This window comes from Macaca thibetana, chromosome 20, assembly GCF_024542745.1.
Source record: "Macaca thibetana thibetana isolate TM-01 chromosome 20, ASM2454274v1, whole genome shotgun sequence".
In the NCBI taxonomy this organism is placed as follows: domain Eukaryota; kingdom Metazoa; phylum Chordata; class Mammalia; order Primates; family Cercopithecidae; genus Macaca; species Macaca thibetana.
In genome coordinates this window covers 35,903,595-35,926,738 of record NC_065597.1, presented here as the reverse complement: position 1 = coordinate 35,926,738, position 23,144 = coordinate 35,903,595, and the positions used below count along the sequence as shown (strand labels likewise).

Here is a 23,144-nt window from a genome sequence, read left to right as displayed (position 1 = left end):
CCACCAGAGGAAGCCCCCAAAGTCTTCGCTCCCAGGACAATAATCTACTAATCTCCCAGAAAAAAATAATAATATTTTTTTCATTAGGGATTTCAAATCAAGTCTGAAAGGTCTCCATGTCCAAATATGTCTAATTGACACTTTGACCATTTTTTGAAAAATATTTGTAAGAATTAGTCCTCTTCATTTTTCTATTTGATCCTGCTTCTCCCATGGGAACCTCTCAGTCAGCTAATGCCCGTCTTCTAACCCACTGCTGACAAAGTGTTCTAACAACTGTTCCCTTTTTTCCTTGTCATGATCTTTGGTATGCCTCAGAACTCTTTCCTGGAAAAAAAATTAAACAATCAACTGGTCTATCATTCAATCTTAAAAACAGACAGAAAAGAATGACGCAGTCTCTGACTATAAGGCAAGATTAGAAGTATCCGTGCTGAGTCCAGGCATGCAAAATGCTTGGCCTAGTCTTCAGTGGGAACCACTCACTTAGTATTCTAGCTAAAAGACACAGGCTGAGCTGGGAAACCGCCGATTTAGTCAAATTAGTCTACAAAATATGCCTTTCTGGCATAAGGACTATTTTCAGCTGGTTATTTTGAGACCCTTTTGTAAGAAAGTTTTTCATCTATACAGAAAATTGTCATTTGAAAGAGTGTCTCCCTCCCTGCACTGGGAAAAGAGGGAGGACTAAGTCACTAGAAACCCTTACAATGGAGAAGGCTTTGACTTAAATTTACATAAGAAGCCTTACCTTTGTTTAAGATGCTTTTTCTGGCCATCTTATCTTAACTGGGCCTTAACCTATATGTTTCTTTCTTGGTTTAGGCAAATAATAATATTTAGGCCTGAAACCTAAATGCTATGCTTTTGATATGTAAAATTCCTACCTTGTTTTACCTAAAAGCCATTCATTAGGAAACACAAATTTAGGATAGAAAAAATTTAGATGGTTATTACAAACAAGGTGAATAAAATGGACAGTTGTGGGGTTAAAAGAAAGGTTTTGTTACAACACTTGAAGGTTAGATTGACCAAAGGGAGTCCCTGCTGGTCCCTAACATAAGGCCTCAAATCAGCCTGATCCATTTATCCAAGTTTGGAGAAAGTTAAAAAGCCAAAAAGTGGAGATAACAATGAACAACTTTGCTAGCAATGGCTTAGAGAAGTAACCTGGCAGGTCAGTTTAGAAAAGGGCACAGGTTATTTGCCTCAGTCTCCTCACTGGAATGGGTAAAATGGTCAGGAGATTGTCAATCAAGAAAAATGATGCGACAAGTCTCAATCATTTTAGGAGCTTTATTTGCCAAAGTTAAGGACTTGCACCTGGGAGACAGATTAATGCCTTTCTCCGAAGATGATTTTGAGGGCTCCAAATTTAAAGGGGAAAGGGCGAGATACTGAGACGTACACAATTTTCATTTAAGAGGTGGGTAGGGAAAAATAATCATTCATGTCTTTGTCTGGCTCAATGAATCTGCATTTTTTTTTTACATAACATGACATAGACAAAGGGGGTAGAGGAAAAAATGCAGGGAATCTGCTTTTACATAAGCTAACGTAGACAAGGTGGGGCAGGGGAGCAACCAGATATGCAATTGTGTCAGGTGGGCAGGGGGGTGACTGCACCTGTAAAGATAAGCTATCAATTCACATTACCATGGTGAATTTTAACAGAAACACCTTAGGGTAAAGATCTTGGAGCTTGCTAGGAAATTCTTTATGGGCAAAATATGGGGAAGGCATGTAGCTTTTCATTTTGTAGCCATCTTGTTCAGGAACCAAAGGAGGAGGCAGGTTTGCGTGACCCGGTTCCCAGCTTAACTTTTCCCTTTGGCTTAATAAGATTGGGGTCACAAGATTTATTTTGCTTTCACAAGTTAAAAAAGAGAGATATCCTCACAATAAGTGACTTTTGGGAAGATGAAAGTGGTCTTGGAAGAAGAGATGATGGTTTATGGCAAGGTCTGTCTGGATGGGATGAAGTCTCCTCTCCTCTGATAAAAGTTAACCTTCTGGTTGCTGAGACTCCCTGTGGGGAGGACTGATAACAATTAAGTTCCTCTAGGATAATCTGTCCTTAGGCAGATAAAATGAATTCAGAAAGCATCACCGTTCTTACCTGCTGGTGATCAATACAGCAAAGCAACTTATTTTGGGATGGTCTGAGCCCATTTTATGCTGCTATAACAGAATATCTGAGACTGGGTAATTTATAAAGAAAAGAGGTTTATTTACCTCACAGTGCTGCAGGATGGAAGTACAAGAGGCATGGCACCAGCATTCATTCAGCTTCTGATGAGGGCCATGTGCGTGGTCAAAACATGGCAGAAAAAGTCAAAGGGAAAGCTGACACGTGTGAAAAGGTAAAACCCAAGGGGTGTCCTTGCTTTATAACAACCTGCTCTCAAGAAACTAGCCTGTTCCTAATGCAGCAAAAACTCACTGACCCCCACAGGAAGGCATTAATCTATTCATTAGGGATCTGCCCCCATGACCCAAACACCTTCCACCAGGCCCCATCTCCCAACACTACCACATTGGAGATCCAATTTCAATATAATTTCGCCAGGGATAAACCACAGCATTCCACCCCTGGTCCCCCAAAACTTATGTCATTCTCACATACCAGATAGAATCACTTCATTCCAATAATCCCAAAAGTCTTAATTCATTTCAGCATCAACTCGAAAGTCCAAAGTCTCATCTGAGACTCAAGGCAAGTTCCAACTTGACTATACAATCAAAAACAAGTTATTTACTTCCAACATACAATGATGGAATGGCATTGGGTACACATTTCCATTGCAGAAGGGAGAAATTGGCCAAAAGAAGAAAGGAGTAACAGGCCCCATGCAATTTTGAAATCTAGCAGGGCAGACATTAAATCTTGAAGCTCCAGAATAATCTCTTTTAACTCTGTATATCTTTCAACTCCATCCTGGGTACATTGGTGCAAGAGGTGAGCTCCCAAGGCCTAAGACAGCTGACCCTCAAGGCTTTGCTGAGTGCAGACCACATACCTACTCAATCTCATAGGTTGGAGTCAAATGCCTGCAGCTTTTCCAGGCTGAAGCTGCATGTTGCCAGTGGCTCTATAATTCTGGAGTCCCAGTGGGGGCCCCACCCCTTCAGTACCACTAGGCATTGCCCAGGTTGGGGCTTTCTGTGATGGCTGTGTCCCTACAGCAGGTTTCTGCCTGGTCTCCCAGGCTTTCCAATACATCCTCCAAAATCTAGGTGGAAGCAGCCAAGCCTCCACAGCTCTTGCATTCTAGGCACCTGCAGACTTAATAACACATAGAGGCCCCCAGGCTTATTCCTTGCATCCTCCAGAGCAGTGACACAAGCTGCATATGGGGCTGCTTGAGCCACAGCTGGAATAACTGCTGAGCTCAGTGCTGGAATTTGGGGAGCAAAATTCTGAGGCAGTGCAGGACAGCAGTGCCCCAAACCTGTGCCCCAAAATCATTCTGCCCTCTCAGGCCTCTGGGCTTGTGATGGAAGAGGCAGCCCGAAAGAATTCTGAAATGCCGTTAGGATCTCTTTTCCATTGTCTTGACAATTAGGAGCTGGCTTCCTTCTATCACTACTAATCTCTTTAGCAACCAGTTACTCAGCCACACCCTTGGTTTCCACTCCTGAAAATATTCTTTCATTCTCTACCACATGGCCAGGCAACAAATTTTCCAAATCTTTATGCTCTGCTTCCTATTTAATTATAATCTCCTCCATTAGGTCATTCTTTTGCTGTCATAACTGAACATAAGCTGTTAAAAGTAATCACATCTCTTCTTGAGCACTTTGCTGCTTAGAAATTTCTTCCGCCAGCTTTGCTATTCCATTGCTCTTAAGTTAGGCCTTCCACAAAGCCCTAGGACATGAACACAATGAAGTCAAGTTCTTTGACACAGTGTAACAAGAATGGCTTTTTCTCCAGTTCCCAATGCCTTGTTACTCATTTTCATCTGTGGCCTTATCAAAATGGGTTTTGCTATCTATATTCCTATCAGCATTTTGGTCACAACCAGTTAACCAATCTCTAAAGAATTCCAAACTTCCTCTCCTCTTTTTGTCTTCTTCTGTGCCCTCACCAGAATTGTCCTTAATGCTTTATTCACTGCAATACAGTGTGTTTCTATCTTGCTCCTCCAAATACTTCCAACCTGTGCCCATTACCCAGCTCCAAAGCACTTCTACATTTTCAGGTGTCTGTACAACAGCACTCCACTCCTTGGTACCAATTTGCTATCTTAGTCCAGTTCTTGTTGGTATAACAAAATATCTGAGACTGGATAATTTATAAAGAAAAATGGTTTATTTAGCTCATGGTTCTGCAAGATGAAAGTACAAAAAGCATGGTTCTAGCATCTGCTTGGCTTCTGGTGAGGGCCATGTGCTGGGTCAAAACATGGCAGAAGAAGTCAAAGAGGAGGTGGACACATGCAAAGAGGCAAAACCCAAGGGGCACCCTCACTTTATAGCAACCTGTTCTCATAGAAACCAATCCATTTCTGCATTAGTGAAAACTCACCCCTGAGGGAGGGCATTAATCTATGCATGAGAGATTTGCTCCCATGGCCCAAACATTCCCGTGGCTCCACCTCCCATCACTGCTACATTGGGGATCAATGTTTTTTAAGAGACAGTGTCTCGCTTTTTCGCCTGGGCTGTTCTTGAACTCCCGGCTTCAAGCAATCCTCCTGTCTTGGTCTCCCAAAGTGCTGGGATTACAGGTATGAGCCGCTATACTCCTCCTGGGGATAAAATTTTAACATGAGCTTTGATGGGGATAAACCACATTCAAACCACAGTAGATGGCATTTCCTGAACTCCTTCAATGGCTATCTTTGCCTAATGGGAAATTCAAACATAACTGTTAAGAGTGAATAAACCAGGTGAATGTAGATGAGATAAAAGTTTATAAATTTGTCATAGTTTCAAAAATCTTTCTCAGTAATTTGAAATTTTAAAGTTATGTTATGTTAAATTAAATAGTTGATATTTATGAAATATCTGAGTCATTTCTAAGTTAAAATACTGAAACATTAATTTCTAAACATAAGTTTAAAGTACATATACTTCAGCTTCTTGTTTTTATATGGTATAGAGAAGCTAAATATACTTGGATCTGTTAGTGAACGTTAAAAAATTGTTCTCTGAGGAAGCACATGTTTCTGGAAACTATGAACTATATATTCATAAAATGTCAGTACATGACAGTTAAAAATTGCTTGTTGGGTCTTCATTAGAATTAAGGCTACAAAGAGCTAAAATTCTAAAATGGTCATTAAAAATGGAAATAACAAGGGAAACAACACCATCATGTGAGGAAAGTAAAATATGTCTTTGGTAGGGAAAATAGACAAGTATGAAGTAGTTCTGTTTTATTAAGAAAAAAAAGACTAGATAAAGAAAATGTGGCACATATATACCATAGAATAGTATGTAGCCATAAAAAATGATGAATTCATGTCTATTGCAGGGACATGGATGAAGCTGGAAATCATTCTCAGCAAACTAACACAAGAATGGAAAACCAAACACTGCATGTTCTCACTCATAAGTGGGAGTTGAACATTGAGAACGCATGGACACAGGGAGGGGAACATCACACACCAGGGGCGTGGGGGCTAGGGGAGGGATAGCATTAGGATAAATACCTAATGTAGAAGATGAAGGGTTGGTGGGTGCAGCAAACCACCATGGCACACGTGTATACCTATGTAACAAACCTGCACGTTCTGCACATGTACCCCAGAACTTAAAGTATAATAATAAAATAAATAAATAAATAAATTGTCGGAAAATTTAAAAAAAGAAAAAAGAGAGTAGTTTTGTCCTAAAATAGAATGACTGGTTGTTCCAAAATGAGAAGAGGAGAAGTGTAGGACAAAAACTGAATGGACAAGAAAGTTGTAGAAAGTTTGTGAAAGATGAATCTTGTGAAAGAAATTTTATGGGTAACCAAACTAGCTAATATGAGAAGGAAATTATTTGTAAGTTTCTCTAAAAATTGAGCAATAATATACTGAAGCAAAACTGGAATTTAGTCCTTTCTGTTAAAAAAACAAGGTTTTCTTAGAGTATTGGCCTCTGCTTTTAATAGGAAATTACGAATGGTTTTTCTTTACTTTTTAGGGTAACTGGCCTAGAAAATAAAGATTCTATGTTTTAACAAGATAATTTTCTGTGCTCCATGTTGTCTTTATTAGATTTTTGATCACTTAAGGAAACTGAGTTCTCACTATGAAAAGAGCTAACATTATTCTACAACTTTGTAACTTTCTGTATTTGCCTTGAAGTCTTTTCATTATCACGTTAAATGAGTGACTGTTGTTCACAATAACTTGTGATTCTATTTTGATTAAGTGTTTTAACACACTTTGGTTTTTTACATACTTCCCAAAAATCAAATTTTAAATTAAGTCTTTTTGACCTTTTGAACTGTGGGGTTTTCCAAATGGGCCCTTGGAACTGATCAAAAGAAAATTGTTCTCTCTTATAAAGGAGATATTAAGCTAATTAGGCTTACTTGATATGGTAAATTATATGGGAAGCATTGTCAAATAAGAAATGATGTTTTACCTCCTTTGAGTCATACTTGTATGAATGTATTATTAATATATATTTTATAAATTATATAAAATTCATAGAAATCTAATAGTCCTGGCATATTGCTATCAGTCAAAATTCTAGTTATCTTAAATTACTATATGCAACAGAAATAACTGTATCTTTGTCAATTGTGTCATCATTGCAATGAAGTCTCCTTGGATCTTCAACCATGGTCACTTTAAGTCTTTTTATTCACAGTTAATTGTTTACTCTGGTACTTTCCTGAGCAACTATAAGCCTAAAGTGTTTCATCTTTAAGAATATTTATGGAAAGGACTCTGACAAGTTCAGGTTTCTGATAACTTTAAGATCATACTATTGGCCTGGGTGAGGATTCCCAGAACTCTAATGAAGAAACTGACTGGTTCATGAAACTGCTAACACAGCATTAAGTGAAACAAGAAGCAGTTAAATAAAAGGGAAATGATTTGGCAGATTTTCAGGCTAAGTCAGCCAGTACTAATGTTAAGATAGTCCATTTAAGTGAACTCCTTATGATTGATCCTCAAATTATCTATGATAACCTATTTAACAAACAGTGCTATGCAACTGAGATGGAGAAACAATCGGATTTAAGAGTCTGTAAATCTAGAGTTAAACTCATGAAGAATTTAGACAGCTATCTGGTTGGCTGCCTGGTTCTTTGTGAGTCCTTAAAGCTTCCGTTATTAAAAGTTTTGCACTCCAAAACTCATCATGGACTAGACAAAATGAGACAAAGTATAGAAAAATATTGGTATGGTGATTTTTCTAAAGTTGCTAAACTGGTTTATAACCCATGTTTGGTTTATCAAATCCTAATCTTGAGAAGATAATCAAAGGTTCAAATGGTACATGTCTGCTACCTAATGAGTCATTTGTGCATTTACAGAGGTATTTTATTCAGTTGCCACCTTCCACGGGATACGAATATGTTTTTGTAATAGCCTATATTTTCTGGTTGAACAGAAGCTCTCCATGCAGGAAGACCAATACTACAACTGTAAGCAAAAGGTTATTCAAAAATGAATTTCCTTTATGGGACATTTCCAGAGAAATCTACAGCAATAGAGAGACCCATTTTACTGGGAAAATTATAAAGCAATTAAATCAGTTGTTAACATAATGGCACTATCATTGTCCCAGTCATCTTCAGTCTTCTGAGAAGGTTGAAAGAACAAACGGGAACTTAAAAACTGAAATTGGCAAAGTTAACTAAATTGATTATATTGCCTTGGCTAAAGTTATTACCATTGGCCTTAATGGCAACCAGATCCAGTCCCAGTGGAAAAACGTAACTTGATCCCTTATGAAATAGTCACCAAAAGGCCTATGTTTCTAATAATAAAAACTTATGCATCTCCTGCTCTCCTAAACTGATGTGATTACATGCTGCAAGGCTTTAATGCATTATGCCAAAGTATATTTTCACTAGGTAAAGGAAGCTTTTTATTGGATATTTTGGATCATCAGAGAATGACTGCCCTTGAACTCTGTTGGGAGGGACCATGCCAAATTCTTCTCTGCAGCCAAACTTCAGGGCCTCAAATCTTAGATCCACATCTCTCAACTCAAAAGGGTCCCTCCAGACCCTGGGAACTGCATACTTTTTAAAGACATTATGGTAAAGCTGACCAGAAAAGGTTTTTCCCCAGAGGCAGACAGCATCTTCAATTTAGACAGCATTCCCAAGATGGATCAAGACTTCTCTGTCATCAAACTCTTAACTTCTTCCTTTTCCCCCTATTTCCTGATGTCCAAATCTCTTTTCTTTCTTTTTTTTTTTTTTTTTTTTTTCACACACACACACACAAAATCCATGGAACATAATTTGTAGATAGATTTATGGTGTTTGTTTTTCTAGCAAAAAAAAAAAGTGACCATTGGGTTTATGAAGATAAGCTAGTTATCACTGAGGAAAGATTCCAATGGGATTCCTGGGAACTCACTCTCTGTGGTAGTGGGGTACCAGTAATATGAAACTTCAAGCTAATCCATACATTGAAAAAACAACCTTGGACTTTGTGGCCAACCAGACCTCCTAAGGATAGAAGTTCAAATGGGTAGAAGTCACTCTCCAAAAAGTATATAATGACATCTAGGTTCAACAAAATTACTTAATGGGACATCATGATTTCTATCTACCTTTTCCTCAAGCTGGGGGCTTGTGTATGGTACTGAACAAAATTGAATGTTGTACCTACCTCTCACCTGATTTTGCTACTACAGAAAGCTGAACTATAAAGGTGGCTGGTACTGCTGTTTCTTTAAACACTGCTACCAAATGCATTAAGGAAATTTGTCAAGGGAAAGGAACACATGATGTATTTATAGGAGCAACTAACAGTTGGTTGGCAGACATCCGATGGCAAACTTGACTTTTCCAAGGTTTCAAATCTTGACATTCTTCTAGTAAGTCTCCAGTTTACTATCATTTGTATTAAAGGCTAGGAATGAAAGTGGATACTTGATTAAATCAGACCATTCTACAGAGAACTACGGCCCTAAATTGCCATCATACAATTGGACTATAGCCAAGTGAACTCAAATAATATTGAACTAACTATATTGGCCTGAACTTTAACTTGTGTGATTTAGATCAGTTCAGTTTGTAAGGACTACTGTTAAGGTGTACACTTCAGTCCTTTAGTATTTTCCTCCTGATAGTCATTATAATAGTCCCCCTGGTGTGCTCTATTCTGTAAAGTCTTAAGTGTTTGGATACAGCCATCCATCAAGCACTGAGTGATTTTACTTCAACTAAACCAGCAAGAACATAAATAATTATTTAACTCATGTGATGTCTGACTTGCGAATTCTTATATGGAAACCAAAAGAATCCTTTTATAATGATTACAGAGAGTGGCATCAATGCCCAAAGTTTTGGACAATCTCTCAGAATTGAGAATCTGACCAAAGGGGAGAATTGTTAAACGAAACTAAGTGGCCTGAGGATGCTTCTATACTTGAGTCCTTATGTAACTTACGTTAGTTACATAAATTAAAGTAGGCTACCTTATGTAACTGAACTGCAACCTACTTTAGTAGGTAAACTAACTGAACATTCTGCATAGCAGTAGCTCATTTATTTTTGCCAGGATCCCATTGTATGAAAATACCTTTATTTATTTACTCTACTGTTAATGGACATCTAGGTTGTTCTCAGTTGGAGACTAATACAAATTAAGCTGCTCATAACACCCCTGTATATGTCCTTAAGGACATATACGTAGATTTTTTTGAATATATAACTGAAAAAGGAATGCCGAGTCATACCCAGAGTTGTGAATGTTCAGCCTTATCAGATATGGGCAAATTATTTTCCAAAGTGTTCTTTTAATTTATACTTAAACCAGAAGTGTATGAAAATTTCTATTGGTCTGTGTCCTCACCAACACTTGACTTTGTAAGTCTTTTTAAAATATTCAACCATGCTGATGGGTGTCAATAGTATCTCATTATTATTATTACTTTTTTTTTCGAGACGAGCCTCGCTCTGTCACCCAGGTTGGAGTGCAGTGGCGTGATCTTGGCTCGTTGCAACCTCTGCTTCCCGGGTTCAAGAAATTCTCCTGCCTCAGCCTCCTGAGTAGCTGGGATTACAGGCGTGTGCCACCATGCCTGCCTAATTTTTTGTATTTTTGGTAGAGCCAGGGTTTCTCCATGCTGGCCAGGCTGGTGTCGAACTCCTGACCTCGTGATCCACCTGCCTTGGCCTCCCAAAGTGCTGGGATTACAGGCGTGAGTTACCACGCTAGCTCTCATTATATTTTAATTGCCCTTTCCTGATAACTGATGAAGCTGAGCACTTTGTCATGTGTTTTTTTGTTTATTTGTTTGTTTGTTTTGTTTTGTTTGACAGAGTCTCACTCTGTCACCCAGGGTGGAGTGCAGTGGCACGATCTTGGCTCACTGCAACCTCTGCTTCCAGGGCTCAAGCAATTCTCCTGCCTCAGCCTCCTGAGTAGCTGGGACTACAGGCACGCACCACTGCGCCCAGCTAATTTTTGTATTTTTAGAGATGGGGTTTCACCATGTTGGCCAGGCTGGTCTCGAACTCCTGACCTTGTGATCCACCCGCCTCAGTCTCCCAAAGTGCTGGGATTACCAGCATGAGCCACCGCGCCCGGCCTTGTCATGTGTTTATTGGCCATTTGGATATCCTCTTTCATGATGTGCCCCTTCAAGTGTTTCCCGCTTATTTGTATTGTGTTGCTTGCCTATTTTTAATCTGTAGGAGTTCTTTATATATCCTGGATATTGTACTGTAAACATTTTCCTCCTGTGTCCTGCCTTTTCACTCTTTCAATCTTTTACCTTTTTAAGAGGAGAGATATAAAGCCTATAGGGAGGCAACTTGACCAAGGTCTCCCAAAAAGCCAGTGGCACAAAATGGGAGGAAAAGCTCATATGATTCAGGTCCCAAGATACCACTCTGTGCAATAAGGAATTATTTTCAGGGAAAACGTGAAAGAATTAGTGGTAATCAACTTACAATTTTCTTCAGAAAGTAATAAAAAATAGTAAAATTGTGTTATGAAAAGTGAAATGCTCATACAAAGAGAAGTGAACTAAGTATTGGGACAATCATGTAAATTATTCAAGCCAAAGGCCTTCATTGCTTCAATTATTTATTTTTTAAGGCTTCAATTTCTTTTAATTAATTTTTTCCAAGTTTCTATTTTGAAAAATGTCAAAACTACAGAAAGATGAAAGAATATCATAGTGAAAACACGATTTTTGCTTTATACACACATGTGTGTGTATGTAGCTAAACTACTTTAAAATAAGTGTCAGACACCATGACACTTTGTTCTCTAATATTTAAGTGTATTTCTACTAACAACAAGGGCGTTCTCCTATGTATCACTAATACCATTATCATACGGAAGGAGTTTAACAGATAATATTATACCATTCAGTCATATTCAAATTTCCTCAGTTTTCCCAAATATATCTTTATGGCTTCTTCTTTTTTTCTTTTATCTAGGATCCACTGAAAGATCATACATTTAACTTAGTTGTCACACCGATTTTATCTCTTTTAATCCAGAGCAGTAGCCTTGCCTTTTTGTGGTCATTGATGACACTGATGTTTCTGAAGAATCCAGGCCTGTTGTCTCACAGAACACCCCATGTTCTGGATATCTCTGATCGCATCATCATGATTAGATGAAGTTTAAACTGTTTTTCTAGGAATAACCCATGCTACTTTTATTTGAGTCATCAGTGTTTTTCAGACTTGGAATGCACATTACTGGTGATATGTGGGATGGTTTAAGTGGCACCAGGATGATTTTAAGTGATACCATGGATAAGACTTTTTTTTAAAATTTGGTAACACAGCAGTTTTATTTTTTATATAACAGTTTTATTTAGATATAACTCACAGCCATATAATTCACCCATTTAAAATACACAATTCCATGGTTTTTAGTATATTCAGAGTTGTACAATCACAACCACAACTGATTTTAGAACATTTTCATCCCAAAGAGAAATCTTGTCTACTTTAGCCATCACCTCCTAACTACCCTTCATTCCCCTGAAAACATCCCCACCCTCCATCCCTTCCCCCACCTCTCCATCCAACCTCACTCCCCCTTTCCCACTCCCAAACCTAGGCCGCCGTTAAGCTACTGTGTCTGGATATTTGCCGTTTAGGGATGTTTCGTATAAACAGACTATACCATATGCAATCTTTTGTGACTGGCTTCTTTTTTTTAATTTTATACCACCTGTGGGAGTGACTGGCTTCTTTAACTTAGCATAATGTTTTCAAGGCTCATTCATGGGTAGCGTGTATTCGTACTTTATTTCCTTTTATTGTTGAATAATACTGCAACGTATAAATATACCACATTTTATTTATCTGTTTATCAGTTGATGGGCATTTGGGTTGTTTCACCTTTTGCCTATCACAAATAATACTGCTATAAATATTCGCATAGTAATTTTTTGCGTAGATGTATGTTTTCAATTTTCTTGGATATTTACCCAGGAGAAGAATTTCTGAGTCACACAGCACTGTGTGTTTAACATTTTGAGGAACTACCAGGCTATTTTCCAAAGAGGCTAAGCCATTTTACATTGCCATTAGCACTGTATGAAGGTTCACATTCTTCCACAGCCTCACAAACACTTGTTATCATCTGCCTTTGTTATTATAGTCATCCTAGTTGGTGTAAGATGATATCTCATTGCGGTTTTCTTCTGCATTTCCCTGATAGCCAATCATGTTGAGCATCTTTTCATGTGCTTATTGATCACTTCTAAGTCTTCTCTGGAGAAATGTCTACTCAGATTCTTTGTCCCCATTTTAATTGTGTTATTTGTCTTTTTATTATTGAGTTGTAAGAAGGGTACTTTTTCTAATAACAAAAATCACTGCTGTTTCTTTGTTAAGAGTTGCAAATGTTTCCTCCCAGTTGGTTGTTTCCTTATTTTTCCGTCAGGCAGAACTTTTATGACGGTTTTTTTTTGTTTGTTTTTGTTTTGTTTTGTTTTGTTTTTAGAGTGGTTTTAGGTTCACAGCAAAATTGAGAGGAAAGTACAGATTTCCCATATACCCTCTGCCCCCATGCATACATAGTCCCCCCATGACCAACATTCCCCAAGATAGTGGTATATTTGTTAAAATCTATGAATCTATATTGACACATCCTTATCACTCAAAGTCCACAGTTTACCTAGAGTTTACTCTTGGTGTTGTACATTATATTGGTTTGTACAAATGTATTATAACATATATCCACCACAATGCTAGCATACTGGTTATTTTCATTGCCTTAAAAATCTTCTGTGCTTTGTCTATTCGTCCCTTTCCCCAACCACTAGCAACCAATGATCTTTTCAGTGATCTGGCAACCTCTGTCTTATAGTTTTGCCTTTCGAAATGTCATATAGTTGGAATCATACAGTACAAAAGCTTTCCACATTGTTTTCTCTCACTCAGTGATATGCATTTACGTTTCTCCCATGCTTTTTCATAGTTTGATAGCTCATTTCCTTTTTCATTTGTTTGTTTTGGCCCACTTTTATAAAAACGGAAACCAATTTTTGTAGCATTAATTAGTATTTTATTGTCTGGATGTACTACAGGTTATTTATCCATTCACCTACAGAAAGACATCTTGGTTGCTTTCAAATTTTGGCAATTATGATGCTATAAACATTCATGTGCAGGCTTTGGTGTGAGCATAAGTTTTCAACTGCTTTTGGTAAATGCCAAGGGGTGCAATGGCTGGATTGTATGGTTAGAGTATGTTTAGTTTTATAAGAAATCACCAAACTGTCTTCCAAAGTGGCTGCATCATTTTGAAATTCCACCAGCAATGAATAAAAGTTCTTTTTCTTTTTAACTTTTATTTTAAGTTCAGGGGTACATGTGCAGGTCTGTTATATAGGTAAACTTGGATCATGGGGGTTTGTTGTACAGATTATTTCATCACCCAGGTATTATGCCTAGTATCCATTAATTGTTTTTCCTCATCCTCTCCCTCTTCCTAACCTCCACCATCTGATAGGCCCCAGTGTCTGTTGTTCCTTTTTATGTGTCCATGTGTTCTCATCACTTAGCTCCCATTTATAAGTGAGAACATGAAGTATTTGGTTTTCTGTTCCTGCATTAGTTTGCTAAGGATAATGGCTTCCAGCTTCATCCGTATTCCTGTAAAGGACATTATCTTGTTCTTTTCTATGCTGCATAGTATTCCATGGTATACATGTACCACATTTTCCTTATCTAGTCTACCATTGATGGGCATTTAGGCTGATTTCATGTCTTTGCTATTATGAACAGTGCTGTAATGAACATACACATGTATATGTCTTTATCATAGAATGATTTCTATTACTTTGGGTACATATGCAGGAGCAGGATTTCTGGGTTGAATATTTCTGTCTTTAGGTCTTTGAGGAATTATCACACTATCTTCCACAATGGTTGAACTAATTTACACTCCCATCAACAGTGTATAAGCTTTCCTATTTCTCCAGAACCTTGCTAGCATCCGTTTTTGTTTTTTTTGTTTTTTTTGGGTGGGGGGGGTTGTTGTTGTTTTGTTTGTTTTTTGAGATGGAGTCTCACTCTTTCGCCCAGGCTGGAGTGCAGTGGAGTGATCTTGGCTCACTGCAACATCTGCCTCCCAGGTTCAAGCGATTCTCCTGCTTCAGCCTCATTAGTAGCTGGGACTACAGGCACATGCCGCCATTCCCGGCTAATTTTTGTATTTTTAGTAGAGATGGGGTTTCACCCTATTGCCCAGGATGGTCTCGATCTCCTGATCTCGTGATTCACCCACCTCAGCCTCCCAAAGTGTTGGGATTACAGGCATGAGCCACCGTGCCCAGCCACATCTGTTATTTTTTGACTTATTGATACCATTCTGACTAGTGTGAGATGCTATCTCATTGTGATTTTGATTTGCATTTCTGTGATGATCAGTGATGTTGAGCTTTTCTTTCATATGCTTCTTGGCCATATGTATGTCTCCTTTTGAGAAGTGTCTGTTCATGTCTTTTGCCCACTTTTTAATGGAGTTGTTTGGTTTTTTTCTTGTAAATTTGTTTAAGTTCCTTATAGGTGCTGGATAGTAGACCTTTGTCAGATGCATAGTTTGCAAAAATTTTCTCTCATTCTATAGGTTACCTGTTCACTCTGTTGATAGTTTGTTTTGATGTGCAGAAGCTCTTTACTTTAATTAGATCCCATTTGTCAATTTTTGCTTCTGTTGCAATTGCTTTTGGCATCTTTGTCATAAAATCTTTGTCTGTTCCTGTGTCCTGAATGGTGTTGCCTAGACAGGGTTTTTATAGTTTTGGGTTTTACATTTAAGTCTTTAATCTGTCTTTGGTTGATTTTTGTGTATGGTGTGAAGAGAGGAGTCCAGCTTCAATCTTCTGCATATGGCTAGCCATTTATCACAGCACCATTTATTGAATAGGGAGTCCTTTCCCCATTGCTTGTTTTTGTCAGTTTTGTTGAAGATCAGATGGTTGTAGGTATGCAGCCTTATTTCTGGGCCCGCTGTTGTGCTCCATTGGTCTAGGTGTGTGTTTTTGTACCAGTACTATGCTGTTTTGCTTATGTAGCCCTGTAGTATAGTTTGAAGTTATATAGCATGATGCCTCCACATACCAGCATTTGGTGTTGCCTGTGATCTGGATTTTGGCCATTCTAATAGATATGTAGTGGTATCTCGTTGTTGTTTTAATTTTCATTTCCCTGATAACATATGACGTGAAACATTTTTTATAGGCTTATTTGCCATCTATGTATCTTCTTTGAAAGGGTGTTTCCTAAGACATGTGGCCCATTTTTTTTTTGAGTTGTTTGTATTCTTATTGTTGAGGTTAAGAGGTTTTTCATATCTTATAAGTTTTTTATCTGATATGTATTTGCAAATATTTAATCTCAATCTGGCTTGTCTATTTATTCTCTTGATCATGATTTTTGCGTAGGAAAAATTTTAGATTTTATTGGTCCAGCTTATTAATTCCTTCTTTCATGGATCATGCCTTTGGTATGACGTCTAAAAAGTCATTGCCAAAACCAAGGTCATCTCTTGTTATCTTCCAGGAATTTTATAGTTTTGTACTTCACATTTAGGTCTGTGATCAGTTTTGAGGTTTTTTTGTATGTGAAAGGTGTAAGGTCTGTGTTTAGATTCATTTCTTTGTATATGAATGTCCAGTTGTTCCAGAATCATTTGTTGAAAAGACTATTTTCTCCATTGTATTGCCTTTGCTCATATGTATTGCAATGCCTTTCCTACACTGTATTACTTTTGCTCAATGATCAATTGACCAAATTTATGTGGGTCTGTTTCTGGGCTTTCTATTCTGTCCCATTGATCTATTTGTCTGTTCTTTCACCACATTGCTTAATCACTGTAGCTTTATAGTAAGTCTTTAAGTTGGGTAACGTCAGTCATCTGATGTTGTTCTTCTCCTAAATATTGTGTTGACTATTCTGGGTCTTTGCCTTTCCAGATGAAAACTCACATTACAATCAGTTTCTTCCTATCTACAAAATAACTTGCTGAGATTTTGATTGGAATTGCATTGAATATATAGAACCAGTTGGGAAGAACTGATATCTTAAAAATTTTGTCTTTCTATCTATAAACACGAAATATTCTGCCATATTTCCATTGTATACTTTTATGGTTTCATATTTTGCATTTAAATGTTTGACACTTTTGAAATATTTCCAAATGGCTATGCAGTTATTCCAACATCATTTACTGAATTGTCCTATAATTTGGGGTATCTTCTTTATCATATTCTGAATTACCATAGTAGTTGGACCTATTTCCGGATTTTCTATGTTGTTTCATGGGCAGCGCTATTCATTCACCACAACTACCTTGCTTTAGTTTTTGAGGCTTTATAGTATGTTTTTTTTATCTGGTTAGGCTAGCCATTTCTTTTATTTGCAAGTATCCTTCTTACCATTCTAGTTTATTTTTTCAAGTGAACTTTGGAATGAGCTTATCTAATTAAAAACAAAACCCTGTGTATACTATTATGTTAGTTGTAAAAATAAGTTAATAAGAAATGACATTTTATTATTATGAGTTTTTCTATCCAAGTGTGTAGTTATTCCATTTTCTCAAGTCTTCTTTTGTATCTTTGGGGATTTAAAAGTTTTTGTTCCTATATGTATTGCACATTTTTTATTAAGTTTATTCCTGGTGTTATGTCTTTATATATGCACGGCCACTGTAATAGGGTAATTTCTCCATTATATTTTCTAACTGGCTGTTATTTGCATATGCAAAAGTATTGATTTCTATAGTTTTGAATCCTGCCACCATACTAAATTATCTTATTGTTTGTAATTTTTTTTAGTTAATTCTCTTGAGTTTTCCAGATATACAGTCATAAGATCTGCAAATAGTAATAGTTTTACGTCCCACTTTTCGATTTTTTTTTACTGTCAATTTCTTTCTCTCGTCTATTTAAATTGGATAATTTCTCCAGTACAATTTTCAATAACGTGAGCATTTTTGCCTCGCTCTTGTTTCTAATTAGAATGTTACAAATTCCTGAGTAATGATGATTTTGGCTTTTAGGTTGAGAGAGATATATTTTATCACGTTAAGAAAGTAACCATCTATATCTATTTTATTAAGTGTTTTTTTTTAATCAAAGCTAGAACTATCTGCTCTTTGAAAGCTTTATAGAGTTTTTCCTTGTTCCCTTCAAAACTCACATTAAAATTTATGACCCAATGTAACACTATTAAGTGGTGGGGTCTTTAAGAGGCAATTGGGTCATGAGGGCTCTGCCCTCATGAATAGATTAATCTACTGGTGGATTAATGGGTTAATGAATTAATGGATTATTACTGGAATGCATTAGTCATCATGAGAGTGGGTCTGTTATAAAAGCTAGTTTGGCTTTTGTGTCCCTCTCATCCTGCAATGCCTTCTACCATGTTATGACACAGCATGAGGCCCTCATCAGAAGCTGATCAGGAGCAGCCTCCCAGTCTTGGACTTCCCAGACTCCAGAATAGTAAGAAACATATCTGTTTTCTTTCTCAATTGCCCGGCCTCAGGTATTCGGTTATAGCAACACAAAATAAAGTAAGACATCATCAATACCTGGTGCTTTTTTGGGAAAGTAGCTCTTTGATTATTTTTTTCAATTCAGTTTATTTAGGTAATTTACTTCTTCTAAAGTTAGTATTGATAAATTATATTTTTCTAGAAAAATATCTATATCATCTAGATTTTTACATTCATCTGCTTAAAGTAGAACCAAGTGGTTTCTTTTAATTTTTTAAAATTTTTCTCTGTTTCTTCATTGTTTCGCCCTTTCAAGTTCTCATTTGTGTGTTTACATTTTGACAGTTATTTCTTAATTATGTTATCTAATGATTTATGTATTTCATTGGTTCAAAGAACTAGAGCTGGGATTGATTTACTAGTACTGTTAATCTGTTTTCTAATTTGTTAATTCCCACTTTTATCACTATTGATACCTTCCTTCTAGAGTCCTTCAATATATTTTGGTATATTGTTTCTAACTTTTTGAGCATAATGCTTAACTCATTTTATTTTTTCTTTTGCTATTTAAGCTATGATTTTTTTTTCTCTGTACACTGCTTTATCTGTGTAGTAGTTTTCTAAGGCTGCCATAGCGAAGTACCACAAACCAGGTATCTTAAACCCAGTTCAAGACTCGCAGTTTTCTGAGAGCTGGAAGTACAAGGTCAAGGCATGATTAGGGTTGGTTCCCTCTGAGGGCTGTTAAGAAGAATCTGCCCCATGCCTCTCCCCCAGCTTCGGGTGGTTTGCTGGCAATCTTTGTCAGTCCTTGGCTTGTAGAAGCATCACCCTGATCTTGCCTTCTCTTCACGTAGTCTTCTCCCTATATGTGTGTATCTGTGTCCAAATTTCCCCTTTTTTATGAGGATACCAGTCCTATTTGGTAAGGACACCCCTTCTAATGACTTCATTTTAACTCAATTACCTCTGTAAAGACCTTATCTCCAAATAATACATTTTGAGATAATGAGGGTTAGGACTTCAACATATGAATTTGGGTATACAACTCAACCCATAGTATTCCACAAATTCTGATAAAGAGTACTTTCATTACTGTTTTTTCCTAAAACAATCTTCCATTTTGATTTGTATTTCCTCTCTGAGCATTAAGAGAGCTTTTATAATTTCCAGATGGAAGGAGTTTTTGCTTTCTCTTTTGTTATCAGTGTTTAGTTTTAATGAATTATAGTTACTCAGTGTTATCCATAGTATATCTATTTTGGGAATTTATTAAAGATTTATTTATGAGTTAATATATGATCACTTTCTATGAATGTTTTCACAGCTTTTGAAAAAACAAAAAGCTTATTCTGTATTCTTTAGTTACATGGATTAATCATGTCTGTCTCATTAATTACTTAGGTATTCTATATCCTTGTTTATTATTGTCCTCTTGGTATAAAATAGACTGAGAAAAGTGAATTAAATTCCCTTTATATTAGGGTATCTGCCTATTTCTTGTGTCTAATTTCTGCTTTATAAAGGTGGATGCTATATTATTTGGCATATAGTTATTCATAAATGTTATCTTAAACTGATTTATATCATTTACATTAAAAGGTACCCTTCCTTCCTTATTTATTGATCTTTGTCTTGAATTCCATGTTGTGTGATATTAAGATATCAATCACTGCTTTCCTTGTGTTTGTATTTCTCTGGTGTATCTTTAACTCTTAAACTTTGTGAATATCTTTGTTTAGATGTATCTCTTACATATAACAGAGTTGTGTTTGCTTTGCGATTCATTCTGAAAATTATCTTAATGAAGATTTACTTTTATTAACAGATAAAATATATTTAGTCTTTGTCCTATCATATTATTTGTACTGTGTTCCTGTTGAATAATTTCATTTTTTAAATCTTTTCATTATGTGGCTATTATGGACTAAATGCTTGTGCTCCTCTCCCAAACCCCACCAAAATTTACGTGTTGAAATCCGTACCCCAATGTGATGGTATTAGGAGGTGGGGACTTTGAAGATAATTAAGTCATGAGTGAGGAGGCCTAATGAGTGAAATTAGTGTTCTTCTAAAAGAGACCCCAGAAAGTTATCTTGCTCTTTCCACCACGTGAGGATAAAATGAGAAGTCTTCAGTCTGCAGCCCTGAAGACAGTCCTCAGCAGAAGCTGACCATGCTGGCACTCTGATCTCAGAATTCCAGCTTTCAGATCTGTAAGACACAAATTACTGCTGTTTATAAACCACTCAGTCTGTGGTATTCTGTTATAGCAACCTGAACTAAGACACTATAGCTTTTATGTGTAATTATTCTAATATTAAGAAAGTCTGTATTTGTGTTCTAACAGTTGCCTTTATAAGTGTAGTATTATTTTAATTTTCTTAGCTATCTATTTCCTTAGTTAGTTCTTTATTATAAACAATAGTGAAATAATTATATTTTCTCTTTCTTTCCCTGTCATGTTTCTTCGTTCTCCCACATAGCTCAGAGATGAGGACACCACTGATAATCAATAAATATTGATTAGCTGTTACTACTTTCTAAAAACAAAACACAACAAAATGCACACACAATGTCAAGAAAAGAGATTTCATTCTCTTTCCTCTTCTGCCTGTATATTCCACTCTGGTTTGTCTAGAATCGTCTCCACTCCTGTTTGAAAACATTCTCTCTGACCTAAAGACAGGAAATTTAATACCTTGGAGATAGATAAAGATTGAGTCAATGCAAGAATATATGACACATTCATATTTCCCTGTTACATCCTGATTTCTTTATTGCTCAGGCTCTGAATATGGCCTAAAACCAGAGATTAGTGGGTGAAATCTGAACTGAATCTCTACAGGGCCAACATTCATCAAATGCTGACATTCCAAGGTGCTGGGTCCACAGGACTGAGAACACAAGTCAGGAAATAGAAGCAAATTTTAGGGACTTACCTGATTATCAGAACGAGTCACATGGCCTATGGCATCTGCCTACTGCATATAGCATGGCCATAGGTCTCAGGGAACAAGGCTGCTTTATGCCTGATGAACCAAGGTATTTCAGTTTGGGTAACAAATTATAGAATCATCCCACCTATAACCCACACACATTAAATGTGACAATTAGGTCATATCTAATTAGGCCAGTGATAAGGTAGCCTTGACCATCATTATCACTGTAAATAGAAAGCACACACCTTGATGTTGCCATTGATTGGCTGCCTTTCTGGCTAAGTCTCAGTTTCCTCCTCTGTAAAATAAAGACAAAAAGGGGATGAGTGCATTGATCTCAAAAGTGTATTTCATTGGCATATCAGCATTGGAGTTTTACATAGTTCAACCATTTTTCATTATGATCACATTATGTAGGTCATGGTTATTTTAAGGCTTAGAACAAAAATGCCCAGAAAAGTGCTTTCTAAGTCATGTGACAGTGGTTGAATGACAAGCACTGTTACTATGGAAGATTTCCTGGCACTTACTTTCTTTTGGAAAGAAAAAAAATGAAACATTTCTCTTGATTTTTACAAGAGTTGAGTTCACGGAAAGAAATCTTCCACCATCCCAGGGATGTGCACAAGGTCTATAGGATTCATGAGGACAGCAGTACCCGGTTTGTAGGAATCAGGATCTGAGCAGGGTGTCTTTTGTGCTCACAGAAATTCCAAGCATACAATAGTTTCAGGTGACAGCCAATTCGTGGGAGACTCTGGGGACCTTAATTAAAAGGTCAATTTTTTTGAAAGTAAAATTATTTAACTCAGGATTTTGACAGTGTGCATTAGAAGTATTCATGATCTGTTCTCTCTGGCTGGAGTTCAAACTAACTGAAGCACAGACTTCTGCCTCTAAGGAATGAGTAACAAAGACATTCACTGGAAAAAAGTAACTAATACATATCCCAGACCACCCTTCCCTTGTCCACCTCCATCTCTTGTATAGAATCTATCTTTAAAGGAAAAATGTCTAGAGATGAGACCCAGAGCTTTGGATCCACCTGCTATTTTGGGAAATTTTTCTAAGTATCTTAGTTATACTACATCCTTTCTCTTTCCCTACCTAGAATGACTTATTCATTTGCCTAATCCATAAATTCCACCCTCTTAGATGAGAGGTCAGCACACTTTTTCTCAAAGGGCCAGGTGGCAAATACAGGCTTTGTAGACCATATGATCTCGGTTGCAACTACTCAGTTTTATGGTTGTAGTGCAAGAGTTACTGTAGACAACACATAAACAAATTGGCGAGGCTGTATTCCATCATAATTGTATTTATGGACACTAAAACTTGAATTTCATATCATTTTACTGGTCATAAAATATTCTTCTTTGGATTATCTTTCAACCCACTGAATATGTGAAAACCATTCTTAGCTTATGGGTCATACAAAAATGGCGGCAGATCAACATACTTTGCCAACCCCTCCTCTATATTGTGAGGAACTTGAGAGCAGGGCTGAACGAGAATCATCTCGCTATCTCCTAAGGCTGGGTTTCACTGCCTGACACTAGAAGACATCCAAAACTGTGGAGGAAGAAGTGAGAGACAAAGGCCAGAGAACGCACAGCAAGTGAATCCATCACACACCCTTGTTGCAAGGGAGGTCAGTCTTTATGGTGGTTAGCAAGGGAGGAGGGAGTTGGGAATTGTTTGGGAATGGGGCGAGGGGAGTGGGGCCTTAATAGTGTCCATCTCACATATTGTTGTGAGGGTAAGTGAAGCAAATGTGTGTAAAGCATTGCACAGAAGCACTCAGTCAATGGAAGCTACTATTATCAATAGGGCAAGCTTCAATATTTTCAAAATCATAAAACATAATCTCTACATTGCCAGTATAAAAACTGCTATTTCTCAAAGTTAGAAAGCCTCACACCCTCACTTCACAATGCCAATAATTACATACATTTAAGGTGAATGAAGACTGAAATAGAAGAGAGAGAGAGAGACTGTCTGTGAGAGAGAGATATTCAGCTATTGATGTATAGCATTCCATATGTACATAGAGTTACACACACACAAACACACACACACACACATGCATGCA

General features: G+C 37.1%; 2 protein-coding genes and 1 long non-coding RNA gene across 9 annotated transcripts in view; 2 read left to right on the top strand and 1 right to left on the bottom strand.

Moving 5' to 3' along the window:
- The window catches only part of LOC126943900 (metallothionein-2), an 894,508-nt gene that overhangs the window by 250,042 nt on the left and 621,322 nt on the right, over window positions 1–23,144 (top strand). The gene's annotated exons all lie outside the window — the stretch shown is intronic.
- The window catches only part of MT3 (metallothionein 3), an 892,117-nt gene that overhangs the window by 268,787 nt on the left and 600,186 nt on the right, over window positions 1–23,144 (top strand). The window lies entirely within an intron of this gene.
- LOC126943937 (uncharacterized) overlaps window positions 18,569–23,144 on the bottom strand; it is a 198,248-nt gene continuing 193,672 nt past the window's right edge. For all 3 annotated transcript variants that reach the window (XR_007721889.1, XR_007721891.1, XR_007721890.1), the window contains 2 exons: window positions 21,298–21,350; window positions 18,569–20,324 (listed from right to left, as the gene is read on the bottom strand). This is a non-coding gene — a long non-coding RNA (uncharacterized LOC126943937). The remainder of the gene's footprint in view (window positions 20,325–21,297; window positions 21,351–23,144) is intronic.